The sequence below is a fragment of the Lissotriton helveticus genome, chromosome 2_1, assembly GCF_964261635.1.
Source record: "Lissotriton helveticus chromosome 2_1, aLisHel1.1, whole genome shotgun sequence".
Taxonomy (NCBI): Eukaryota; Metazoa; Chordata; class Amphibia; order Caudata; family Salamandridae; genus Lissotriton; species Lissotriton helveticus.
In genome coordinates, this window is record NC_136059.1 from 100883418 (window position 1) to 100899844 (window position 16427).

Below are 16427 nucleotides of genomic sequence, written 5' to 3' on the forward strand. Positions count from 1 at the left end.
TCTCACTGAGCCGCCCTCTTAAAAGTTATACCCTGACATTTAGAGCAAGCGTGTATTTTATTATTAAACAGTTGCGGCCAGCATGGCTTTTACAAACAAAACCATGAAAACATTCCAACTGCTAGGCAGTGAATGCCAGGACTTGTAGTTTCCTGCCTACTAGGGTTTTATAGTTTTTACGATTAAATGTTTAAAATTACTTCCAGGCATTTTTAAGTAAAAACGTTTTATTTCTAGAAATTCAAGTGAAACACGTCCCCAGTTCCACATATGGGCCTGATTAGGAGTTTTTGTAGTTTAGGTTGGACTGGGATGCAAAGTAGCACCCATACCAACCCCAGAGATCTTCTTGCCATTCCAGCTTCGCGCGGGTTCTCTGTCCTGCCACTGTCCCAGTGCGTTTCTACCCTGGGAATGCCCCACCGTGCGCCGGTCACAATATCTCACACAGTTCGCACCTTGCTGTCTCGCTGTGGTGCTCTCTCTGCCCTGCAAATCTCTGGCCGTTTTCCCGCTCTATCAACTCCCAGTGGTATTTATGCTATAGCCCCCTCCTGTGGTATTTCTGCCCCCCATAGCTTTGCGGTCCCTCACTCACCCTCAACCCCTCACCCTCACTCACCCTCACCCTCACTCACCCTCAACCCCTCACTCACCCTCAACCCCTCACTCACCCTCAACCCCTCACTCACCCTCAACCCCTCACTCACCCTCACCCTCACTCACTCACCCTCACTCACCCTCACTCACCCTCACCCTCACTCACCCTCAACCCATCACCCTCACTCACCCTCACCCTCACTCACCCTCAACCCCTCACCCTCAACCCCTCACCCTCACCCTCACTCACCCTCAACCCCTCACTCACCCTCACTCACCCTCAACCCCTCACCCTCACTCACCCTCACCCTCACTCACCCTCAACCCCTCACTCACCCTCAACCCCTCACCCTCAACATCAACCCCTCACCCTCACTCACCCTCACCCTCACTCACCCTCACTCACCCTCACTCACACTCACCCTCACTCACCCTCACCCTCACCCACCCTCACTCACCCTCACCCTCACTCTCACTCACCCTCAACCCCTCACCCTCACTCACCCTCACCCACCCTCACTCACCCTCACTCACCCTCAACCCCTCACCCTCACACAGTGGAATAGGTCTCGGAGCATTTGAGTTAGAGCTTTTAGAAATGTTTATGTTTTTTTTTTTTAATTCTTTAGCATTGGCTACAGGAAACAAAAATGCTAAAGATTTACAAAAAAACCCATAAACAATTCTAAAAGCACTAACTCTAATGCTGCGAGACCTATTGCATTTCCAATGCTTGTTTCTCTTGTAGTTTTCCTCCCTGTACTTACACTTCCCAAGTAAAAAAAACAGCACTCATCCATTGCAGCATGCAATATTATTAAATTATAACTTATTTGCTAGCCTTTGTCTGCTGTCTGCATGCTAATTGGCTAATGCCCGGGCTGCAGGGACTCTTTCGCCATCTCTGTAATTAAGCACTCCCATTGCTGAGACCGATTGGCTCTGCCAATTCTTGTAATTATATCTCACTACTGTTCTTGCGACCTTTGATCTACTTGTAAGTATTGTTTGAGTTGTAATTAGCTGCCTTGTACAGCTCTGATATCCCTGGGTCATGTTCACGCTATAGAAAACTCTTTTAAAGTAAATTAAATTGAATTCGCCCTTCAGCTATGGTACAGTTCTTCACAGCTAGCCTCCATGATCAAAGAGGAATCCACAGGCCCTGGGGTAGTTTTATGTCAAAATACCGTATACATAAATATCGTCTGACATGAATACTCTGCAGTACTATCAGTTACAAAAATATAGTCCTATGGTATGGAGATTTTCTATCATCTACTCCATAGGAATGTTATTTTTGTAGACGATATTTAGGACACTATGGGCCATATGTATCAAGCAAATTCGCATTCGCAAATGCCGAAATTCACAGAATTTGCTAAATGGTAGTAATAAGCAAAATCTGGTGCAAAATAAGGAATCGCAAAATTAGCGATTCCTTATTTTGCAATTGCATTTAAGGAATCGCAAATTTTCCGATTCCTTAAATGCAATGTATGAAGCAAAAAAAAATTGCAAAACGTCCTTAAGGAATCGCAAATTACCACCAACTTCTAGTTGATGGTAAGTTGCGAATTCCTTGAAAAATGCACATTTTTGCATTTTTCATAGTGCCATGTGACGCACATACATGCCCTTAGGCATGTATGTGCGCCATGTGTGCACCCATGCATATTTCAGGGGTGCAACAGGGTGTCCTTTGGACACCCCTGCACCCTTGAAATTATTCACAATTTGCGATTAGCAAATTGCGAATCGCAAATTGAGAATAACTTCCCATTCATTCCTATGGGCCTCCTGGCCCATAGAAATGAATGGGAAAGTATTCCTTAATTGCGATTCGCAATTTGCAAATCGCAATTAAGGAATTTTAAGAAATCGCAAAAAAATTCGATTTTCTACATACATACCTATTTGCGATTCTCAAATAGCGATTTCTTAAAAATCGCTATTTGAGAATTGCAAATGGATATCTTGATACATATGGCCCTATATTATATATATCTTAGATGATATTCTGACAATGATATTCTGGTAGTACAGCCCCAGAGCGGTGCACACGGCCTGTAGTACAGGGGATCAGGGTCTTGCCAGATCCCCCTGTACCCGCCAGTGTGTGAAGTGCTGGCATGGCGAGTGTGATGTAGGCAAAAGGTCAGCCTCGTCGCCACTGTGGTGTATGGGCAGGTGGACCGACACACAGAAGAAGACCAATTGTTGTCTGTAATGGAACTGACTACAAGCACTTCAATCCCTTTTATTTACAGACTGATGCCACACCCTGTAGCAGCTCTTAGGGATGCAGTTCATTTGTGCTCGGTGGCTCAATTCAGTACCATCCACAATCTGATGGGTGGCCATACGGTGGAATCAATTCATCTCTGCCATTGACCGGGCTCCTATATATCAAAAGAAGGTCAAGCTCATAGCGGCTCATGAAGCTCTTCACTATCTCTACAGCATGTCGTTCACAGCAGTTATCCACCAAAAGGGGGTTTGAAGAGGACATATACTGCATGCTCACCATTTGTCACTTAACTGATCAGTTCTTCTCCTGCACCTTGCTGATAATAAGGATTGGGAGATCTTGATGGGTGATGGGGGAATAAGTCTACCATGAATCATGGACAGGGAGTGCATGGCGTGGTAAATGGGGCGTAGTTTGATATCCTCCGAGGTGTGCATGGACCATACGCCTAGTGTTCTCCTCTTTCCCACAAACAACCAAATGATAATAGATCAATAAAGTGTGTACTACTGAACAGCAGATCTGCAGGATGAAACTGCATGTCCATATTGGTAGCTTTAAAAGACTTTGATGTCCCTCTTGAAAGTTTTTACAGGCGTGCCAGGGCAGACAGGATTTACTGGGTCACATTGTTGTCATCAGATCCTTTGACCGCTGATATCTTGGGTCTTAACCTTACTATTGGGCTCAAAACATCCCATTGTCACTTGACTCACAGAGCAGTGAAATCAAACAGTCCAAGGCTTACTCTGGAAGGTCTTTAGGTATTATCCCTAAGTTAGAAACGCTGTGGTTAACCTGTGTTTAGTCTTCTGAAAAAGAAAAGGTCATTTGCTTCAAATCACACAAGAGGAGACATTGTACATAAATGGTTCAGAAGCAATACATTTCAATGTGTCTTAATGTTGACTTTCATTTAGTTACTATAGGGGTAGCATGTAAGGGACTTTATGTGCCACACCCTTCCCCTGATAATGTGCATGGGGTTTTAGGAAGTTGTTTAGAGGTCAAAAGTGCTTTCAGAGCTTTGTTTCAGCTCATCTTCTCCTGCTAATAGGAAGGTTCTCACTCCCCCCCACTCCAGACTCCTGTGTAGCATGCAGTATCTTTTGCAATGTATATTTGGCTCCGACACATTTATGTCTCTCACATCCTTTGAGGGAATTCACTGCTTGCGGGGTATTTACCACTCAAGGAAGAGGTGTGGCGCCGCGGCCAGGGCGACTGACGCTGGAATCTGGGGATCACGGTTCGATTCCTGGCGGCAGATTAGCCCAGCACCATGTGACTCTGGGCAATAGCTTGCTTAATCTTCCCGACAGCCCCCAGCGCCTAGAGACCCTTACGGGTGATTGTGCGCGTTACAAATGTGGATTATTATAACCTCCATCATTCAGAGAGTAGTGGTCTTGCTTTGGTACAACCAGGTCGGTGATGCCACACGCACCTTAGGACAGCTGTGGCAGCGCCAACACCAGTCGTAGAGGTGGCTAGGAGGTTCCAGTGATTATGCATTGGGGGATCTTGGTGTTTTGAAAACTTTCTCAAGCCCTGACATACGCCCACCACATAGACAGATAGATGCTGAAGGTGGCATCTCCATCACAGCAAGTCTCTGGCATTTCAGTTTGTCTTCTGTACTTGGTAGTCCTGGGGAAACTTGAGCAGACCCAAGATCCCAGGTACCCTCCATCCACGGGGTATGCCACTGTGTTATGCTGCCGCAGCCCATTTGGGTCTCACCATTTCACTCTTGCAGAGTGGTACACACCTTGCCCAGTGCACAAAGGGCATCTTCAGATTGTTTTACTCCTTCACAGTCCCCCCATTTCTTCCAATTAATGTCTCCCGCATGCAGGGGCCGGGGGCACCTCTATTGTCCCTCTTCAGCAGTTAGACAGTTCTCTCCTTTAAAGCTGAATCCAGGCACTCTCCTGGCAGCTCAAAGGAAGGATCCCAGCCTCCTGGCCCTGAACCTGGCAAGGGGGGATGACAGTGAATACCCCACCTTTGTGGCAGAGAGAGAGGGTTTCCCGTAGCCAACTATATGGAGACCTTAGAATTGGTAGCAAAATCCAGGCACTCTGGCTGGAAGTTTCTGTCCTGGTTTTTTGTATTACATTTGCATATTTTTAAATTAAACAACATATGAGTATTCCAACAGTAACTTTGGGACCTGTTCTTAGCACTTTATCCCTTTTGCTTATTACACTCAGGCTAGCTCAGCCAAGGAGTGACTCTAATCAAAGGTACAAAGGGAAGGGAAGCTACTTCACTTAACTACTGTGAAAGAACAGAAAGACTCAGAGAAGCCCCCTGAACCAAGAGTATAGAAAGCAGCAACAGTATCTGAATTAGCAGTGTCAATGGACCCACGCTTCACTGTCTGATCTTCTGAAGCATGCATGCTAAATTCACTTCGGGGCATATTTACAAGGGCTTTATCTCCGCTTTTTTGGCTTAAAAAGCCAAAAAAGCAGAGATAAAACCAGCGCCCTATTTACAAGAGGGTGCTAACATGCATAATCACATGTTAGCACCCTTTTTCCCAACGCCTCCCTTTGCATCTCCAATTAGATGCAAGGTGGGCGTCACTGGGCGTACCCCGGATGGACTACCTTGCAAATATCTCTGATGTTTACATCGCGATATTTACAAGGCAGCCCACATGATTTTAGCACACATTAGATTTTGGCGGAAACGGCCGTTTTCGGCAAAATCTAACATCTGCTAAAATCCTGACTTAGCCATCCCCAACATAGGGGGTGGATTATTCTGATAGGACCCTGTGGGTCGTATCAGCAAGGTTGTTGCCCTTTTGCAGGGAACATCGCTGGAAAACCAGCGATGTTCCCTGCAAAAAGGCGAATACCTCGCTAGCCCAGGGCGATAAATACCGATAATATAATTATCGCTAAGCACGGACAGCGATAATTATCGCTGGCCGTTGTTAATATGCTCCTTCATGTTGTGATCTTCTGTTATACATTTTCTATGATGAAGCAAATAGAGCACAGAACATGTGATCTAAACTGAAACTCAAGCCAGCTGCTAGCAAGTATTGTCTCCAAAAAGAATGTGAGAAGTTCTTCGGAAGGAGACACAGTGCGGAATGTTAGAAAGCAGATTTGACCAAATCTTCAGTTCTCGCCTGTCTGTGCCAACTTACAAATGTGCCAACGCATTCTTGCGAGGGTAAATGTGCAGTGTGCAACATCTAAATAAAAAATGGCAGAACATTTAAAATGTGGATAAGTGTACAGTAATGCAAAAGGATTAGTAGTACTTTGAGCAGGTATAAAAACAATTTTACAGTACCTACTAAACTGTGGGGGTTATCCCTTCCAGTGAACAAAGAACCAGGTAGCCTCAAAGGGGCTCTTTCCTTAACATCCTCCAGTCTAATCTACTGCAGAATGTTCTGGAGAGAGCCTATAATTTACACCTGCAGCCATAGCCCTACCGCCAACTGTTCATCGTATTACCACTAAAATGTTGCAGTAACAAAATGTATCCCAGTGTGTTGCACACACTACATACACACATCTTCTACACACACCAAAAGGTTCATCTAAAACACAGGAGAAGCTGGTAGTCCATTTTCCATAGCAGGAGACAGGTAACAAGACATGATCTGCTACTGAAGACTGTCCAACTTCTACAGCCAATAGGGCAGACAGTAGTCCTTCGACCACAGAGCCCGGCTTCGGGTCTCAATCCTTGTCACAAAAATGTTCCTCCAGTGCATAACCCATGATCAGTGTGTGTGTTGTTGAGTGCTGCAGTGGTTGGCTTGAGGTAGGGCAGATCAAAGCCTTTCAACTTTCCAACACCCATCATTATGGAGACCAGTTTCGATCAAATCTCCCAAACATTTATGAATATGCTTTTCCTTCAAGATTAGGACAGTCAGACAAGATTTACTTGAGAGTCAAGGTGGAGCTGTTGCCCCGGTCCATAAAAGCAACATACCCTAACCAATTATTGCAAAAAACTGGGTTACTGGGCAAGGAGGTTGAAACCCCTCTCAATTCAATTCAATTAAAAACTTTGTTCGGCAGCATTGTGGCAGCCATAAAAGTCATTCACGAAAAGAAAATGACAAATCATTGTACATCATAACAATTTAAATGAAAATATAACCAATACACAAAATGCTCAGCTAGAAAGAAAAGATATCTCGTACAGTACCAGAATGCAGTAGCATATCTCATCAGTGCATAGAAGTTTGGATCCGTGAGACAGCCTTTAAAAATGCGCCTACATTAAAAGACACTTCATCATTATGTAAAAGTATTACCAATCTAAGAGCGGGTCTGCATTGATTTATGCCATAACAGTACTTCTTTAAAATAGGGGTGAAAAGATAAAATGAAGCATAGTCTGATTAGAAGCATCGTCGCATCGGCAAGATATGGAATGAAGATGTTGTGAGTGGCCCCGGGCGAAGAATAACGGGTACTTAATGGTGCCTGATCTAAAACTAAATAAAGATGAGCATTCCCATCTGCTATGAGCAAACCCCTCTCAAGCCGCAGCCACAATTCTTCTCATGGTGAAGTCACATTAAAACCCTAAATTAACCTGTGCTGAAGTCTCAGGTAGCTTAGCACAGAGCTGACAGGTTTATCTCAGAGACAATGTGTAAAGTATTTTTGTCAGTTTCGAGGAACTGCGATGCTGCGAAAATGAGTCCAGCATCAAAGCTGCCATCGATGGGTGATTCAGGGGACTGCCCCGAGGAAGCATCCTGCATCGGTGGTTCCAATGAGGCAATGGGCAGCGATTTGCTTCTTTATAGTGGCACTGATCCACACAACACCAGTGATGCGTCAGTGCAGCTCGGGTTGGCATGCACAGCAGAGGAGATGCATCAGTTCTGCTGGATCCACAGAGGCTTGCAGAGCACCTTCAGGCTCACTTCCAAGGGTCCAAGATTGGGGTGGCACCACTTGGCAGGGTAGACTCATAGATGGTAGATTTCAGCTGCTCGGTTCAAGGTTGTTGGAGCCTTCTGTACCTTAGTCAGGAGGCCCGCCAACTAGACCTTGCAGTCACTTTGGATAGGTCCAGTCCTTCTCACCCAGGCAAGAGGGCAGCAGTCCTTCAGAGCTGCAGACCAGCAGAGTGGTAGTGCTTTTATCAGCATAGCAGTCCATGTTCCTGGAAGAGAATCCACAAGCCCAGAAGTGTACTGAAGAGTTGATGTCTAAAGTCCAATATTTATTCTTGATGCCCTTCCTCTGGAAGGTGGAAGAGGCTTCTAGAGGTTTCCTTTTGAAGTCCCTAGGCATCCTGTCTTCCGTGTCCCGGTTCCAGACTAACTACAGGGGTACACAGCCCATTGTGCAGAGGCAGGACACAGCCTATTTTAGTGTAAGTAGGGCAGCTGTGCCTAGCTCCACCCTCCAAATCTGTCAGTGAGTGATAGCCCATGCAGGTACACTTTCTATTGTCTGTGGCTGTCTAGGAGGAACACACAGAGTCCAGCGTTCAGCAGAAACCAGTCAGAAGTCCCAGGGAAAGAATACCAGGTTGTCTATCTAGGCTCTTCCGCCTTAGTGATGAGAACTTACAAGAGGTTGGCTAGTTCTTCCTACTTTCAGCTGGGAGGACACATGTTAGACCTGTCAACATTAGGGTAGTCTTCCCGCAAACCATATGCCTTCCTCATACATTGTTTTCTGATATTGTTTTTGTTGGAATCTACGACTCTGGACTTTGCCACGACTGACCAGGGCTAAAGTGCTTGTGCTCACTCCTCAAAACATTATAACATTGTCTTATCCCCAATTGGCATATTTAATTTACTTATAAGTCCCTAGTAAAGTGGTACAAGATGGACCCTGGGCCTGTGAATTAAATGCTACTAGTGGACCTGCAGCACTGGTTGTGTCTCCCACTTGAGCAGAGTGCGCAATAAAAATGACAATAACATAACATAACAAGTAGTATGGGAGATACCCTTCTTTAGGGTTTGCAACAACAAGAACAAGATTCCCTTTTCCTTATTTATAAGAAAAATTGAGATGAAATCACTTACTCAAGGCCTGCTCTATTACCAAACGGTACATTAGATATGGGGTGGGATCGAAACAAGTTATCATATTTACACAAACAGATTATCAAATTTACACAAATAGTTATGTACCTCCCTCTATAATGGAATTAGCCAAGACAATAAGGGCAAAATGCAAAGGAATGAAATATATACCTGTTTTTTTACCAATTAATTCTTTTATCTTCATTATTCATTCTTAACAATAAAAAACATCATATTTATTGATATTAATAAAACATACAATATGTAATAAAAACAAATTTATCTTAGAAGAAAAGACTGTCGATGCGGCGTTTCGGTGTAAAAGATCGTCACCTTCTTCAGGGCAACAATTTCAATTTAAAAACAATCTAGATGAGTGTTATTAATTTTTAAGCCTCAATCAATCGGCTCCTGGTAATGTTGCAGTCCTTCTGTGTAAATAGGAGAAAGATACTTTAGATAAAGCCTTGGGTTATTAACTTCCTCTGTTGTGTCCCAAGGGCTTTACATCTTAATTGGCTTGTCATATTTAGAATAGTTGCCTGCTCAGCGTGAATCTCTTTGTCTTCCAAGCATCCACTGGTGTGATGGACTGACTGAAGGCACAGGTGAATACTAAGGTGCCATGATTGTTTATCACACTCAGCATTCATTTTCTGTTTTTTAAAAACAAACTCATAAGTTTCAGAGAAGCAAAGGAAATTACCAACTTGATGTGCAGGAAGCTTTCTGCCTGTGCTGAGGCGCCTTGGATATTTTCCCTGTCCAAGTACACAATGCTTTGCGTGGCAAACCCTGGTTTGGAAATTAACACTAATTACACCAATATGTTTTAGTAAAATGTACTAAATTAGATTTAAAAATACTAGTGATGGTAGGATGTGTTCAATTAGTTTATATCACAAAATGTTTAAATAAAATTAATATGTATTATTCACATAAAGAGTTCATTTGATTACTTAATTAATGTCCTGTGACATTTTCAGATCTAGCTTAATAATAATCATTTGAAGTTAATTTACATTTTTGTTTTACTTTTTTAATTTTTGGAAATATTTTTTTAAGGGAGACTTTGCTATTATAGGGAGAGCTACACCGCGGTGGCGGGCCCTCCACCTAAATGTGAAAAATTACCAGTAAGAGCTTTACACCTATAAATTATTGTGTAGGAGGCGGAGGCATTCAACTTAGCACCTAGGAGCAACTTTACACTCAGGAATGGTGAATGGCAAACAGTAATAAAGTTACCTCGAGGTGTAGTAGTACTTATACGTGAGTAAATATACATATGCACAATTACCTTGGTGAATAGCTCCAGTATTTAGACAGACTGGGCCTAATGTGGAGATTGGTGGGTAAAGGACATCCGAAAAAAGGAGTGCATCTCTTGTCCCCCCCATTTAGAGCATATAGGGGCATATTATCAAGAACGGGTGTTACATTATCGCCGCTTTTATCGGCAGGAAACTGCTGATAAAGCAGCGATGATGTGCTTGATAATATGCTCTATGAATTCCAATCGAAGCCCATGTTAGGTGTGAAGACATCTAACATGGGCTTCGATTGGAATTCATCGAGCCAGTGAGTGCATGATCCAGCAATAAACTGTGTAGTCTTTGCAGGTTTATTGCACAATGCTAAAGCAGCAGCAAGAAAATTCTTCATGAAAGAGGAGTGCAGCTTTTTGGGGAATTGTTAGCCTTGTTATACCAATATCAGGATATATATATATATATATATGATATTTATTCCTCCCTAGACACTAACCAGTGATGTTTACTTAGCATCACTTTTTATGAGAAAGTATATGGATTTAAATGGAGATATAACATCCTGTCCTATCAGTTTTAGAAACATCATAATATCTCAATAATGTTTTAATCATAAAAATGGTGGTATGAATATTTAACACAGTACCAGCACTTTAATAAACTGGAGTGGCTCGGGTAGATACCATTTGCACCTTAATTCAACCGTTTATGGTAAACTGAGCCGCAACAATAACGATATTACTATTGCAAAGCAATAGCACTTTAAACCCATTCTATTTAGATATGATAATTAGCAGCTGTACTGAATTATGGTATTGCACAGAAACACCACTTTATATATAGATAGTGAAAAAACAAATAAAAAACAGACGAGCATGAGTTGAAATGGCAAAAGAAAAAAGACTGCTGTAATTTTTAGCAAAACGTGTTTCTGCTCTGTTTACTATGTGCAAACATCATGTGTCCCATTGCTTATATGGCAGGAGCAATGGCGCCTAGTGTGGGTGATCAAGGCAGCAGGTACTGCTGAAACGCGTTACAGCTAAATTAAAAATATGCGAATAACTTTCCTTGGGGTGTCGGTGTCTGGTTTTTCATGTCAAATCAATTACACCCCACTTCCTTCTGATAATTCCATCACTAGTTGTGTGCCACATGTAGGTTTGTGAGTTGTGCAATGACAACGTTTTGTGGCTGAACCAGAACATGATTTTAATGGTCCAGTACTACAGGGCGCAGATTTATTATGATTTTGCATTGGGGTTGCATCAATTTTGGGGTGCAGCCCCAATGCAAAATCATTTTTGGTATTTAGTAAACCATGCAAAGTCTCTTTGGCACAGCGCTGCCTTGCATTACTTTGCATCGGGTAGGCATCACATGGCTGGAGCATGGGCGTTTCCATGCATCCACCTATGCATTTTGACATAAACCCAGATTTACAAAGACTTGCAGACCTGGATCTGTCTGAAAATGGTGTGCCTACCCAACAAAGGCTTGTTATTTCTTCTTTCCATGCTTTTTGCAAAACACATAGAAAGAGGAATATGCCTTGGAGTATTGTTTTTGAGCAGGAAGGTCTGCCTTCTGGCCCCAAAACAACCCAGCCCTTACCTGCATTACGGTGCAAGGGAGCCTGCATTGGTGCTAGACAGCACAGAGAGATAGAAATGCTCTTTGGGCCTCATTTATGAGCCCCTGCATCACTTTTACACCGCCGGTGCATCACTTTTTGTGACGCACCAGCAGCGTAAAAAATGTACCTTGTTGCACCATATTTACAAAGTGACGCATCTAGGTAGATGCGTCACTTTGTAAACCCCAGCGCTACATTATACCTACACCAGGTATAATGAATGCAAGGGGGGCGTATTGACGCAAGAAAGGGTCGTAGAAGTGATGCAGTGAAGTCTATAAGATTTCACTGCACCACTTCTAGGACACAAATGCGTCAATTTCTTACGCCTGCCTCACAGCAGGCGTCAGACTGATGCAGGCCCTTTCACATGGGGCTTGCCCCATGTGAAAGGACACATTGCTGGAGTTGCGTCACTTTTGTGACACACTCCAGCAATGCGCCACTTTTGCGCCATACGGAGACGTCAGAAATACTGACGTATCTGTAACTCCTTGCGCCATGATGCATCATACTGTAAATATGACGCATCATTGGTCTCGCAAGCAGGGCGCAGTGAAAAGTGACGCATCGCTTTTTTCACGCAGCGATGGTTCACTTTTCATAAATGAGGCCCCTTATGTTTGTAAATATGGAGCATCATTTCTGCTCTCCTTTCAATGCAACACAGCGCAGCAAGTTCTGTTGCTGTGTCTCGCTCCATGGAATATTAGTAATTGTGCCCCAAGGTGTGAAAATATTCCAGCAACTGTGACATTGTTGTAACAGCCTAAAGGCCAAGGCTAGCGGTCATAATTTTTGTAACAGGGTTATGCACACATATAAGTCCCTTGTCAGTACTTATCCGTTCTACAACTGGAAACATGAAGCACTTTAGCTTCAGAACAACAGGGATGCAGGCAAAGAACATCCATTCTTTGTCTATTATTGTGTGTCTGTTTCACAAATAACTCAGATTCCATTAAGCATAGAGCCTATTATGTTGGGAAAATGTTTCTTTCATACAGAAAATAAATTGAAATATTTTGCTCTGCTCTCTATTCTCTAATAAATAGAATCCTGAAGATTTCTGGAGACGTGCCTTGATATTTGGGGTCAAGGCCCAAGGGAGGCATTCATAGTCTGCACATCGCACACTGTACAATTGATACACAGTGTATGCTTGGTTACATGCCGGATGAATACCGCTGTGTATTCAAATGCCTTTTTATCATCATGCTCCAAACGTGAGCACTATTCATGTTATGTTACAAATACACACATCTAATGCCAACTCTTGCAGAAGGTGATTTGATCGAGGTGTGCAATATATGGGATAAAGTACCCCGTGCTGTGCATTATGAAGATACTACAAGTCACCAAAGAGTTCTGTGACCATATAGAGGAATGAGGCCCGAGACTGAGCTCCTCTATAATGTTGTGGAACTCAGAGGTGACTTGCAATATCCTTTGAACATATGGCAGAGGGTACTTTATTCCTTATAATCAATGGTTACTCTATCACTTTTCCCACAAACCCCTTAAACCCTTGGTGTCAATAGGAAAGAGATAGTATATTTGAAGGCATGGAAAAAGAAGTAGAATCTGTAGTGCAATTAGTGCGCCTGTGCACTGTCAGTGACCTGGCCAAGGAGGGCACGAAAGAGCTGAAATTGGGTCATAAATCCAAAGCTGTTCTGAACAGAGGCCACAAAATACATGTAGCCTGGGCCAACAAAATCCTTAAGATGTTCCTCTAAACATGTGCTTAATTTTGCAGAGAGCGAGAGAGAAGCAAAAGTCACTTCCTTTGGGGCGATTCAGAGGGACAAATGGCACATTACCCACCCCCACCCTACTCGCCCGTGCCCTTACATATGGAGGTGTCCCCGCCTCCCCACTAGGATGTAAAATGAGTTTTCGAAGGAATTGTGTTGTAAGTTCAGGATTCGCCACGGACCCCTTATCCGAACTTGAATCCATGATTGATCCCCATCTGCAACTCCATCCATCATCATGGACGGCTGATGACCTCTCTACACACTTTAGCTAAAAAATGACAGAGGTTTTAGACCAAGTAGCTCCACTCAAACTCAAACAACAGAGGCGAAACAAATCGAAACCCTGGTTTAACGTGGAGCTAAACGATGAACGGCGTCAACTCAGACAAACGGAAAGGGCTTGGTGGCTTAACCCCTCGACCTTACACCTAACGCAACTTAGATCTGCTCAGCAGGCATACAAAAAACACATTTTCAGTGAAAAGGCGTCCTTTTTCCGCAGCCAACTAGATCTGGCGAAAAACAGACCAGGAGAACTCTTCAGCATTGTCAAAAGCCAAACTAACGACACTCCCTCTCAAGACATCGAAGCCACAAACGAGCGATGCGAAGAAATTTCCACCTTCTTCACTAATATAGTCTCTAAAATGATCAATCCTTCATACAAACCGCAGACACTCCCTCTCTCATAACCTGCCTCCTTCTACTTGCCTTGACCACGCAGAAAGAGTTCTGTATAAGGACAATCAGACTGGCCTCCAGCAAAAAAACAATGCACACTGGTCCGACTTTGAGCTAATGGTGAAAAACGAGGTCTTCAAGATAATTTCTAATGTAAAACCTTCCTCCCACACCATGGACACCCTCCCTTCCACAATCATAAAAGAACTCAACCACACCATTTCACCTTTCTGGACAAAAATCATCAATGCCTCTCTCACTTCAACTAGGACAAATCACGCCCATTCTCAAGAAACCAGGGGCCGACCCTAATGATCTTAACAACTTCAGACCTATCTCAAACCTCCCATTCCTTGCAAACAAATTGGCATCATGTGTTTTCCACCAACTCAATAAACACATTGATGAGTTCAACCACCTCGACACCTTTCAATAGGGATTCAAGAAAGGCTGTAGCATGGAAACAGCCATACTCAACGTCTCAGACGACATTCGCAAAGCCTTAGATGATGGTGATGCCTGCCTACTCATCCTTATTGACCTATCTGCAGCATTCGACACAGTAAATCATCCAGCTCTTCTGGAGACCTTGTTGAAGCGCTCCGGCATAAATGGTACTTTACTAAAATGGTTCACCTCTTTCCTCCAACATCGCTCACAACAAATTAAAATCAACTCCTGTCTCTTGAAGCCAACAAAAGTCCCACTTCGGGTACCACAAGGCTCGATCCTCTCCCCGTCCCTCTTCAATCTCTTCATGGAGCCCCTCACAATCAATTTGAAAAAAGCTGGAGTGAGTTACCACCTTTACGTGGATGTCACCCAAATTTTTTTCAAAATCAAATCCCCCGATGACATCCAACACCTCAATACCACTCTAACGGAGATCCAAACTTGGTTCAACGGCAACCACTTAAAGCTCAACCCAGATAAAACGGAACTGATCGTATTCTCTCCAAAAAGCAACCATCGTCCTATCCAAGAGTGGCTCAAGAATCTGGTTGTCCTAAACTGCCCCCTCGTTCTATCCGACTCAGGTAAGTCTCTAGACATCACCCTTGACAAGAACCTATCAATGGAGGCCCACATCAAAAACTCTGCAAAAAGTGCTCTTTTCTCTCTAAAACACCTCAAGAAATTGAAACCTTTTCTACCCATGATGACCTCAAGACAGTAGTTCAATCCCTGGTTCTCTCTAAAATCGACTACGGGAACGCTACCCTTACAGGAACTCCAAAAGCTCACCTAGCCCCTCTAAGGGCAGTGCTGAACATGGCCGCTTGACTTGTATCTGGAGTAAAAAGATTTGAACACATCACTCCAGCTCTCAACTCTCTCAAATGGCTTCCCATGGAAGAGAGATGTATTTACAAGCTGGCCTGCATCACACACAAAACCCTCAACTCTCTGGCCCCCAACTACCTGAACAACAAACTGGTAAGAGCAGGTCAAGCCAGAACACTGAGAAGCTCCAACTCACTCCTTCTCATTCCGCCAAAAATGAAAAAGAAAACCACCCCATACCGATCGTTTTCTGGCAACGCTCCCAGGATATGGAATGCTCTCCATGGAGTCCTCAGATGCAACCCCTCCTTCTCCTGTTTCAAAAGGGACCTCAAACTCCATCTCCTTAACAAATACTTTCCTGAACAACGTCAACTAACCTAGACCTCAATATTCCGAGTTGACTCCCATTCAAGGATTGTTGGTGAACAGACTATGCTAATCACCTTGTTTTCTTTTTTTTCTCTTCCCCTCCGTTGCACAGTTATTTATTGTTCAAGCTGTATTCTTTATCCGTGGTTTGCTTACTTACTGTCAGCCTTCTAAGTAATGTAAGGCCCTTCTGTTTTTTCACAATGTGTATGTGAAGCGCTCTGATACCTACGGGTCTACCTAGCGCTATACAAAACTTTTAAAATAAAAAAAATAAATAAATAAAATACACAAAAGCACCCTCCACCTCACCATCCACTCGGATGATCACTTGATCAACATGGAGCATCTCCACTTCTAGGTACATACCAACCCAAACACCACCCTCCACAGCACCCTCATCTACAGAATCCCCAGACCCTCCACGCCCTTCAGCAATTCCATCCTCAACTTTTTAGCAATGCATTGAATTGTTTTTTTATTACATTTATGTTTGTTCAGCATCACTTATTTGCCTGTGCAGATTACT